The sequence below is a fragment of the Peromyscus eremicus genome, chromosome 19, assembly GCF_949786415.1.
Source record: "Peromyscus eremicus chromosome 19, PerEre_H2_v1, whole genome shotgun sequence".
NCBI classification, from domain to species: Eukaryota; Metazoa; Chordata; class Mammalia; order Rodentia; family Cricetidae; genus Peromyscus; species Peromyscus eremicus.
Window position 1 is genome coordinate 36,083,896 of NC_081435.1, and position 12,537 is coordinate 36,096,432.

A 12,537-nucleotide genomic window follows, 5' to 3' on the forward strand; every position below is an offset into this window, starting at 1 on the left:
GATCCAGTGCCCTCTCCTGGTGTGCAGATGTACACGCAGACAAAGCCCTCATACATAAATAAGTAAGTCTTAAAAAATAAAAGAACATAAGAGTTGAAGTGGTCATGATGTCTCTTCACAGTAATAGAAACCCCAAGACAGGGGTGAGGCATGCCAAGAAAGATGACATGTTGTAGCTCCGGGATTAAAAGGTCCCAGTGGCCCATCTACTCTTGATTATTAACTTCTCTAGTCTCCTGTATAGGGAACAGTGTCATTGACAGAAGACATGACTTTCATAGCATGGGCATTAGGAGTATAGGTCTCCTCTTTAGCCTGACTTTGATTTTGAGATAATAGCTAAGTAAATTCACCAAATCGTTCAGTCGCTCTGGCCTTTCGTTTCCTTATCTGTAAAGTTGCACTCATGTTTGGAGGATGTTGGGAGGATTAAATAAGTTTATACATGGAAACTGGCTGGCTCACAGCAATTAGTAAACATTGGCTTTGACTGTTAGATGATGATGATTATTGTAAATAAATAATTCCCTAAGCTGGATTTAGAGCATGTCCTTGGTCTGCTGATCTCATTTAAGAAGCTATGGATGTAGGAGGCCTGGAACATTTTGGGTAATGAATCCCATAGTCCTACAGCCAAAATTGCTCACGGCTCCCCAGGCCAAGAGCCTTACAAGTAATGCCTAGACAAACTGAAAGAAAAAAAATAATAAAAAGACAGCCGATTCCCATTTCTTTATGACACTTTGGCAGTTTCAAATTTTATCTTCCTATGTATGTAGTGGGGAGGCAGGGAGAGAGTATTTTACATTATTCTCATCCTTCCAAACACTTTTCATCTCCACACTCAAACTCAATCAACACGTCAGTGAAGAACCCCACTGTCAATGCCATTGAGAACATGTGTTCCTTTTGTAATCAAGCCCCATTGTCCACAGTTTGGCATTAACTGTGTCTGAGCCTACTTTGAAGCCAATGACTTGGGCTTGGAGAGTCCATTTGCTCCTCTGTCAAATGGTGTGAGGGAGGGAGGGGACTGTCTCAAATTCTGTGGTGAAGATGATGTGATAAAATGCCCAGAAAGCTTTCAGAACAGGATCTGGGATTGACTAAGCATTCAAGAGGTAGTCATTTCTACAATGTTTCAGAAACTCTTGCCAGGGAGGCCTGGGAACTGGAAGCCCACAGTGAAAAAAAAAAAAAAAAAGGTGCCAGTTTGGAAAGTCTACTACTCCCGCCTCAGAAAACAAGCCCCGCTGCATGTTTCAGTGGAAATGATCCCTCTCAGCCTGTCTCTAAGGAAGAGTGCAGTCCTACCAGCCACTCTTGTCTTTGTTTGTATGCTGCTGCTGCTGAAGCCAGCCCTGGAAGGCCCTCCAAAGACTGAGGGAGACCGTCCCGGGAGAGGAGGAACAAACATTAGGCCTACCTCGCAAAAGGAGTTGTATTGCTTCCAGCACCCCCGAAGTGGTACCTTGAGCATGACACTCATTTTATAAACCTGTCTTCCAGAGCTTGTGTCCCTCACTACGTGGAGCAGCGAATGAATGGGCTGCTCATTTGTTTAGCTCTGTGGTAGCTAGAAATGAGGCCATCATTTAAGGGCCACAGTACAAGACAAAATTTACAGGCTGTGTTCAGTGACATGTGCTTTACTGCTGTATTATAATACTGGCTTATTAGAGAGAGGGATAGCAAGGACATGTGAAAGACACCTTGGAAGGGTTTCTCGTTGCTGCCTTGACTCCTAATAAAACGGGCTGTCCCCACTAGTCCCTGGCACAACTTCCCTCCATACATCAGTCTAAGGAGGCAGCGGTGGGCTCCCTGCCAGGGTCTCCACACTCACTTCATCTGCTGTGGTTTTAAGCACCAGCATCGGTTCCCCTCAGGGCCTCTGGGCCTTGCAGCAAATTCCTGGCCTCAGACTGAAAGGAGCATGGGAAAACATGCTAGGAGGGGCGGGAAGGCTTCTGGGGTTGGGGAGCTGCAGAAGGAGGGGCTGGAGGCAAGAGATGATGATAGAGTGAGATTGGGCAGTGCAAGTTATTAATCAACACACAGCCAAGTCTCCTTGCCAAGAACACACACTCGCTCCTACGCTGCCAAAAGACCCGATGGAGGAGTCGCTATCGGAACTCCAAGCAGTATTCACTCATGCAGCTAGTTAGGGCAATTAAAAACAAAGTGCAGGTTATGCTAGAGAATAATGTATCACACGGTCCAAGAGCCTCTCAAATACCAGTGATTGATGATGTATTAGTTCATTTGTGTAGTATGAGGGATGGTTTTCCAGTTCTCCAACACACAGGGCTCCCTCCTCCATCTTATCCCAAGAGTTATACCAATAAAGCAATATCCCCATACCTCCTTATGTCATCTTGACACCTGAAATGAATTGACAAGGCTGCACGCAATTCATCTCTCCTTTAATCCTTGGTTGCAACATCCAGGGGATTCAACTGTGCAGCTGTGTCTGCGAATGGTGTGTGTTGATCTCGGTTTACTGTGATATGAAATCCAGGTGTGTGAGGTTCTGGTTTTACGTGTCTTGCATTAAAAAAATTTTTTTGCAGAGTTATATGACATCTGTGTAATGCAGAGTTGGAAAAACTTGACTGTAAGAGACACCTGTTTTGATGGACAGTCAGGCCTTTCTGTGGAAAGGGCAGTGGATATTAGTGGATGGGTCCTGAACACAGGATTGCTAATATGCTTACCTCCTCACTGACTGTATTAAGAATTTTGTCTCTAAAGAATGTTCAAGAACTTTTAAGAATTTTTACTCCTGGTGAGAAAAAGCAGGTGAGCATTTCTGAGGCTTGTGTTTGCAAGCCCTGGTTGTTTAAGATTTCCAGGTCTGCCAATTTTTTAGGAATTAATATCTTGAAAACAATTTAAGAGACTTTGCCCCAAAGGCTCTTGCTCTCTGCACACAGATGTTTCTGGTGGACATAGATTCTATGACTCTTAGAATGCTTCTAAATGCACACACTCAAGAACATAACACATGCCGTGAGCCAAGGCAAGATTAGCTTTTAAATTATTCTGTGTGTCAAAGTTATTTGATAAGCTCTATGCTGAAAGATTACTGGAAAAAATTTCTTTGCATTGGTTTGAATATGTAAAACTTAAATGTCACCACCTAAGCTTATATAATGATGATGATGATATAATAATTATAAAACTTTATAAGCTTTTTTTTTTTTTTAAAGACAAGATTTCTCTGTGTTGCTCTGGCTGTCCTGTTCTGTAGACTGGGGTGCCAGGATCTCAGAAATCTACCTGCCTCTGCCTCTTGAGTGTTGGGATTAAAGGTGTGTGCCACCACTGCCCAGCAACATTTTTTTTCTTAAACTTCATAATGAAAATGAATTAGACAGTGTTACTATAATTCTTACTTAACAACTGTTTTTGTTGTATATACTCTTACTATGTTAAAGTTAAAACCTTCATTTTTATTTAGACAAAAAAGGGGAAATGCTGTGGATTATGCTCATTGTTAATAATAAAGCTGATTGGCCGATGGCTGGGCAGGAAGAGATTGAGCACAAGAGCCAGATTAGGAGAATTCTTGGAAGAAGAAGGGCAGAGTCAGAGTTGCTGACAGACACAGAGGAAGCAAGATAAGAATGCTGTACTAAGAAAAGGTACCAAGCCACATGGCTAAACATAGATAAGAATTATGGGTTAATTTAAGTGTAAGAGCTAGTTAGTAATAAGCCTGAGCTACTGGTTGAGTATTTATAAATAATATTAAGCCTCTGAGTCATTTATTTGGGAAGCAGCTGCTGAGTATTTAGGAGTTGCTGGCATGACAGAAACTTCTGCCATCATGTTACATATAAATGGTGATAGAATATGTGTCTTTAGAAACTTAAACATTTTTATTTTATAAGCCAGGTGGTAGTGCACACCTTTAATCCCAGCACTCAGGAGGCAGAGGCAGGTAGATCTCTAGAGTCTGATGGCAGCCTGGTCTACATAGTTCCAGGACAGTCAGGGCTCTGTTACACAGAGAAACCCTGTCTCAAAAAACCAGAAAGGAAAAAGAAAAAGAAAACAAAACTGTATATTATGTGTATGGGTGTTTTATGCACATGTATGTCTGTGTACCAAGTGCATGGCTGGTGCCCATGGAGACTGGAAGAGAGTGTCCAGTCCCCTGGAACATCCTGATACAGATGGGTGTAAGCTGCCATGTGGATGCTAGCAAATGAATCCGGGTCCTTTGGAGGAATAGTCAGTGCAAGAGCCATCTCTCCAGTACCCTAGGGTATTTTTGAAGCAAGCATTTATGATAAGAACACAGGAATTACGAAGTTTATTCTATTCAGTGCTACTCTCTAGAGTGTTGGGAAAGTTGACTGAAGCTATGAAAGGGGTCAGGGAAGGGGGAAACCCTAGACCAGGCACTGGTTGCTTCATAGCCTTCATATCAGTTCTTCTGACCTCAGGGTCATTTGGACCGGGAGCTGGCTCTTCATAGGGTGATGAATTTATTATAACTTTGCTCACTCACACAGAAATATTTTGATGACTCTTCTGGCCCTTGGTTACTTTAAACAATGTGTAAATGAATAACCACATGTATATACCTTTCCAAAAATTTTGGATTATAAACCTTTAATAGAGCCAACTCCTTGTTGAGTTGATGTGTAAAATGTATATGTGTGTTCAAAACTGCCAACTTTGCCTTCCAAAGAGATTGTGCCAATTTATGCACCTGCCAGAATTTCAAGAGATGATCTATTCTTCCACGTATGCCAACATAGACACACTCAACTCTTTGGTCTTTCTTCATCTGTTAAATAACAATGACATCTCAGGCTAGGACTCATTTACTTTTATTTTCTCAAGAGTGAAAAGAAAAACCCACAAAAAACAAAAACCCTATTTTATAACGAAAAGACTATTTTGTAATGAAAAGACTATTTTGTAATTTATCTGCAGATACTTACATTCTCTGTTCTGTTTATTTTTTGGCTTCTCATCTTTTTCTTACTGATTTTTATTGTTCTTTACTATTAATAAGCGTATCCATTTGCTTATCATGTATGTTGTAAATACGTCCCCCACTTTCCCCTTGTCTTATGGTGCAGCCCTTGCTCTGTAGTCAGACCCCGCAAACTTTCAGGCAGTGCCATTTTGAATCGTAAGGGTGGCAGTTTTCCACACTGCTCTGAGGACACATAATAATGGGCAATGGCCAGGTAGGCGCTCGGTGCCTTCCCATGGAGTCTTGGTGTATTTCTCTTGCTCTGAGCATGTTTTCCTCAACTTTGAGATTTCTAGAAACACCTTGAGAGGGCCCCATGACAACTGAGATTTCATATGCCACTCACAGTGGCCTGTGTGCTGGGTTCCTTAAGAAAAAGATGCTGAAGTCGCATCCTGTCTGAATGAAGGCGGTCCTTGGGGGAGTGCTTCTGGGACGGGACTGGAGACCGCAAAGAAAGCAGGGGCGAGGGGCGGAAACGGCCACAGCAGATACCATAGGAAGTTCTGGGGTAGGGTGGCTTTGAGCATGGCAGCTCCTTCCAGCTGGGAATGATACTTTAGGAAGGACAAGGCTGTCAGTGGCTACACCCATAACGCCTGACAACAAACCTTGGTGCTCAGAGGGAGCTCTGAGCCTCATCCTCCTCTGCTGGCTATTTGGCTTTCCGTCTCTCAACTTAAATCTAGCCCTGATCTCGTAGGCCTCAATGCTCTGCCCGCTTTTGCTCCCTCTAGTTTAAGCTCCTTGAGCACCTTTTCAGTGGTGTTGAATAAGGGCCAGTACAAGCCATTGGCTCAGGAGCTTTATATCCTCTCTTCTCCCCACTGGCTCTTTCAGATTCCTTGACACCTTTCACAGAGACGTGAAAATGCTGTAAAAAGCTCGCATGCTTGTAAATAAAGTGAAGCAGGCACCGTAATTAAAGAGATGAATATGGCTGAACGTTTAACGTGGTTTTGGAAGATTTCAGCTTCTGTGTTGCGGCAGCGAAGGAAGGACGCAGCGGATTGCATTTAATTAGCCCCAGTCCCAGGCGGCTCTCGATTTTCCATGCCTGTTAGCCACTACGCAACAGCATGCCGCTGAGTTGGAAACGTCTTTCTGGATGGTTTGATAGGCATTGCGAGTCCTCTCAGAGGACCCCTTTCACAGCCCACAATAGCCCGCCTAGCAAAACATCACCACATGTTCACAGCACCACTTTCCTTTTTAAGGCTGCTGTCTTACTGGAATCAGGTTTTTCCCCCCGGTGTTGGCTTTGGCTCCCAGCCACCAGCTGCTTCTGTGCCTGGAACAGGGCAAATGATGGAGAGTGGATGGTTGCAGCAGATGCTGCTGGTACCCTGCCCACATCCCCTCAGCAGGCCCGGTTCTGTAAGCTCTCCGTGGCTTTGATCTGTACTCAGAGCTAATGACCCAGGAGGCAGCCCTCTCCCGGTTCTCCTTTCCTGGAGCAGGGCAACACTGAGCCTCGCTGAACGCAGTTGCCCAGAGGCCCGAGGAGGGCTGGGTCCCAGTGGCTCGCAGTGAAAACCTGCTTATTAACGCGCTGCGTTCTGGCTTCCTTCCTTTCCTCATCTCACTCTCCTACTGCTGTTTCCTGGGATCCCTTTCCAGCTCAACACTGGAGCTCAAAAGCCTTTTTCTGCCAGAATCAGACAAGCACCACGGTGTTGAAATTGCCGGGCAGAGGACGCCGGCACCTGGGAAATCATGACCAAAAGTTTATATCCTGTCTTCTCCCTCTATGCAAAGTAAAAACAAACAACAGAAGCAAAACAAGCAAATACCAACAACAATGAAGTCTAGCAACATCTGTTACATTGTCTACAGAGGACAGGTCCTCATTATCTGAACCGGTCTGTGCAAACGGATTAGTTTTTACATGGCTGCTTCCCAGGAAGGATTCCAGCCATCCTTCCTACTGATTCTTCACTCGAAGTTTATGTGTGCTCTGTAACTCTGAACATCATACCCAACACATTGACTGGGAAATTATGGGAACTTGGTCTTTGATGAGGAGTCCAGGATGACTTCCAGCTACCCAGAGGCTGGTCCAGATGAACCACATCTAATTTTGATTGTGCAATTATTTTCTCCATGTCTATATCAATACTCTGAGATGATAAAGATTAAAAGGGGGAAAAAAAAACCAGGGCTTGAGAGTTTTACAACTCCTGCAGGAGCTGGGATGTGGCTTCCTATCTGTCGCTTTGATTGGAAATTTAAATCATCTCACATTGCAGGCAATTGGTAGCCTCATAGGGTACAGAATCTGACAGTTTATAGCTCAATCTGTGACTTGCTGACTTGAAAGGAAAAGTAGTAAAAATGAAAATGAAGGGAAACAGATAACCATCAAAGCCCCGGGTCCTGAGATGGTGCATTTTATACTGATCAGATCCGCTGTGAAGTGCCGAAAACCAGCCCTGGAAAGGTTGCTGGCCCCATAGGGCTGCTCACGGTGCATGCGGAGGAGCTAGGCAGGGTAGGATGAACGATATAGGATTTTGTATAAAAATTTAGCATTGCACACAGGAGGATGGCAGGTCCTCGCTCCCAGGGTTTCTGCTGCAGTTGCTCTGCATCTTCTAGTGCACATGAGTCCACAGCTACACCGTGGGCTTGGCTGCCATGTCCTAGATCATGCAGGAAGAAGGAGACAACAGAGCCAGCAGGTGAGGCTGGGGTCTGGGGGTGGGCATGGGAACGCCTCTGGGTTTCAGATTTTGATAGTTGTTCTTTGGGGGTGGTCCTGTATGCTTGCCTTGTCAAAGTTTCAAGGTTTCATGAAATTATTGAAACTTATAAAGGGAGTCAAAGAGGCAAAATTAATGGTAAGATATTAACTGAATTACGTGGCAGGTGTGGAGCCCATGCTTCACGTGGAGTCTTGCTAACAAACATTGTGGGTAGACACTATTTTAGTCTTACTTTTAAACATTGTGTGTGTGTGTGTGTGTGTGTGTGTGTGTGTGTATTCAATGTGTATGTGTAAGGGATATGTATGTGTATAGTAATAGTTCTCAACCTGTGGGTCGAGACCCCTGTGGGGGGTTCAAATGACCCTTTTATAGGGGTCACCTAAGACCATCAGAAAACACAGATATTTACATTATGATTCACAACAGTAGCAAAATTACAGTTATGTAGCAACAACAAAATAATTTTATGGTTGGGGGGGTCACCACAGCATGAGGAAACTGTATTAAAGGGTCGCAGCATTAGGACGGTTGAGAACCACTGGTGTATAGGCACATGCCTCAGCGTGCATGTGGAGGTCAGAGGACAACTGTGTGAGTCCCTTCTCTCCTTCCACTATATGTGTCTGGAGCTAGAACCCAGTGTTCCAGGCTTGGCATCTGCTGAGCTGTGTCTCTGGCCCACATTGTAGCTAGAGTTTTCCTACCTGGCCCACAGTCAGGACAAATCTGTCACCCGCCAGTCCCACAGCCGCTCAGACCCAACGAAGTAAACACCGAGACTTATATTGCTTACAAACTGTATGGCCGTGGCAGGCTTCTTGCTAACTGTTCTTATAGCTTAAATTAATCCATTTCCATAAATCTATACCTTGCCACGTGGCTCGTGGCTTACCGGCATCTTCACATGCTGCTTGTCATGGCGGAGGCTGGCAGTTACTCCTTCTGCCTTCCTGTTCTTTCTTTTCTCTTCTCTGTTAGTCCTGCCTATACTTCCTGCCTAGTCACTGGCCAATCAGTGTTTTATTTATTGACCAATCAGAGCAAATTGACATACAGACCATCCCACAGCACCACATTTCCATTTTGAAGAAGAGGAAGTAAAGCGTGCAGAGAGTATAGAACTTATACTCAGATGAAATGGAGGTGGTTGGACTTCATCTGTGTTATTCTGATTTGAGTTAGAACCGTCTCCAGGCTTTCAAAACCCTTTCCCAGTCAGGGTAGGGAATGGAAGGCGGAGCCTCCTTTTACCTTCAGACCCTGGGCAGTCTCTTTGCTCCCATCCTCTTTGATGGCTGCCCAGGGTTATTTGGTTTTAAATATCTAGATTACTTGGCAGAAACCTCTCAGGCACGTTGGCTTAATCGGGACCATATTCTATGGTCAGTGAGCTCCAAGGACCACTTCAGGAGCGTTGGAAGACTGGAGGCTTGTTTGAGTTTCTCCATATGCCAATCCTGGATCAAGAATATACTAGGGAAAAAAATAAAAAAGAAAAGAAAAGAATATACTAAGTACCGGTTGTGGTGGTGTGTGGCTTTAATCCCGGCACTTGTGAGGCAAAGGCAGACAGATCTCTGTGAGTCTGAGCCCAGCCTGGTCTACAGAGTGAGTGCCAGGCCAGCCAGGGCTACATAGTGAGACCCTGAATTAGAAGAGAAAAAGAAAAAAGAAGGAGGGGGTGTGAAGGGGACACCAGCAGAAGACTGAGGAACTAAACTTGCTTCATTCAGCAGCTGCCTCTATGGGTGGCCCCCTGCTAAGTCATCATGAGGCTGTCTTGTGGAGGAATGCATGCTTCAGGATTTCCCTGAAGGGGCAAGGAAAGCCAGGCAGAAATCCACTGCTCCCTTGGTCACAGCTGAACGATGCTGAGTGTAGGAAGAGGCAACCTTTCTTGTCCTGGCCCACCAGTCAGGCAGCGAGGTAGGCCTCCACAGTTAGAGACCTATGGTTGAGAAATGTAGGTTCAGGTGCTTGGAAGTCACTGGAACTTAAGGGTGGAACCAGCCGTGGAATATGAGGCTGTGGGCTCTGTCTGAGCTGCCGGGAGCATCTTTGGAGCCCTAGAAAGCACAGGCCCTGGAGCTAGGTGCTCCACTGTGAATGGACACCTATCCTAGCTTCCAAAGACACTGATGTGTTTCTCTTTTTGAGGCCCAGATAGTTAGAATAAGGAAAAGTAGTACTGGGTTACTGGATCCCCATGGAAGTCTGTGTTTTTTATGTGTGTGTGCTCACTAGTGCAAGCACGTGCATCCCAGTGTTGGTGATGGTGTTGGTAGAAATAATAACAACAAAAAAGATACAAGCTTTCTACAGTTTTTTTTCTCCCTGAAAAGCTTTGATGTAAAGGCCACAAACTCCCGTTATTGCCTCTACGTCTTTGTTTAATAGAATTGAAACAGTCTCTTGCTCTGCACGACTGTTAGCAATCCTAGGTACTCCGCTTTCGATGGCGGCACTTATTCCGGTGACAGTACCACAGGCTTTTTGTGTTATTCTATATGACTGCTTTAAATGATAGTTACAGCACTGTTTTTCATCCACTCAGTTCAATGGGCCCTTCGTGAGCTAAATGGGTGGTGAGTGCCCTCTACACAAAGAACTTTGCAGCTTCTGTAGACAATTGGAAGGATTTTAACTTTTCAAGAGGTAAAATAACTAATTCATTCTCTAAACTCTTGTTTTAAGAAAGGACAGCTATTGGGCTGAATTTGAATATTACTCCTTTCTGCGAATGCTAGGCATGTGTGGGTGTGGGGTCCAGAAAGATTGTCCTAGTTGTTATCAGTTAACAACCAGGCTCTTGGGGGGACTTCTAAGCAGGAGATCTGTCCTACACATTTATGTGGATTTGGAACAAACAAGTCTTTGTGGGGTCCATCTGCTTATTTTGTGAAACTGTAGTGTGTGGGTCTCTGTAACCTACTCTTTCCTTCCTTTACTATCCGTGACCCAGGACAAATCCGTGACCTAGGCCAGGCCAGTCAGATACTCCCATTAGGACCTCACACATTGAACCAGAATGCAGAGAGTGTTTTGGCATGTATCCTCTATAGGAACCACTGGTTGGAGTGATAGTGACTATATCATGGTGAGAGTCACAAGGCTCTGGTAGTGGGGACATTCTGAGTTATTTATTTTTCTTGGCTCTCAGGAGTTGCTTCTACAAGCTCATTTAAATTGCTTACTCAAAGGCTGCTCCGAGCCATCTACCGTCATAGATGCCGGAGACACAGAAGTAGACAAAACGAACAAAGTCTCTGAGGTCACATGCAAAAATCAACACATATTCCTCTTCTTACATCTAGGGTCTTGCAAACTAATGCTACAGGTCCTACTAGCAAGAGGCAGTATCTAATTTTTTAACCTTTTGAATCTGGGTTGGCGAATTGAACTGTCTATTGGAGACATAGTATATGTGGGGTGGGGAGCAGAGGGGTGAAACATTGAGAAAGAACATGCGAAAGATAATGGGAAAATAAGTTTCTTTCTTTACCATTAGTTCTTTTTGTTCCCAATGCACAAACTAGACCCTGTTTTCCTTAAAACCCCGTGAACCGTGTTATGAAGCCTAAGCTAGCAGCCGGAGAGTAAGACATCTCACAGGAAAGGAGATAGCAGCAGCTGCCAGACTGTTTCCTCTTGAGCTACTTTGATAAATGCAGATGCACGAGTCAGTGAGCTCCAGTCAAGACCAACCAAGCGTGCTTCAGACCAGAGGGACTACCTGCTGCACAGGGCCCAGATTACCAAGCTAGGATATTATGAATTTACAAATAACGTCCTTAGCCACTAGGTTTTGCAGTGGTTTAGTACTCAGGAATTATCTAGTGGTGGCGAGCACGGTAGGGTAATTTTACATTTCCTCTTGTGTGTGTGTACATATATGTATGAACTTTTGTGAAAACCGCTGGAAATTTCTCAAGAGTTTTTAGTATGCACAGGGCCTGAGTTTGATTCTTAGCACACAAGAGAGCTTCCTGAGAAGAACACTCTGCATGAGGTGAGGGGTGGAGCCGGAGGCACACCTGGAGAACACCTGTTTCAGAGAAGGGGCCCAACAAGGACCAACACACTGAGGAGGGAGCGTGCTTCTTCAATTCGTGGGGAGATGAGAAAGCCAGTTGTGATCTGAGAGAGAAAAGGGGTGAGAAACAGCCAGGAGAGCCAGCAGGGAGCCAGCAGGGAGCCAGTGCTCAGTGCCGAGATGGAACAATGGACCCACGATTTCAGAATGAAAGGATGTGTTGAGACACTTGGGGTGCCCGGGAACCACCTGTGCTTGCTCAGACTGGAGAGGAAAAGAGTGAGAAAAGCCGGGTGATCAGTGCCAGCCATCTGGAGGGTTAAGAGGTGTGGGGTGTGTGTGTGTGTGTGTGTGTGTGTGTGTGTGTGTGTGTGTGTGTGCAGGGGGGAAAGGGGTGAAAAAACTGAGAAAAAACATGGAAAAGATAACGGGGAAATAAGTTTCTTTCTTTACCATTAGTCTTTTGTTCCCGATGCACAGATCATTAAGTTGGTATATGTTCTTCCAGGAAACTAAAATCCCTTAGCAGCTGCTCTTCTCTGACATGCTTCTGCCTCCTTCCTTCTCATGTCTTCTGTACTGAGTGGTATGTAACTGGGGCCATCACTTGTAATTGTAGCCCAGAATAAAGTAATTAGGAAGATAAGTCTGTTATATGAGAGAATCAACCATTTTACTCATCTTTCAAGTCAAGTTGAATTTAAAAAAAAAATTAAGTCATCGAACTCTGTAAGTAAAAACACTCGGCTTTCCATGTTGTTTGGGGGCTGGAAATTATAAATAAGAGCAATGGGCATAAT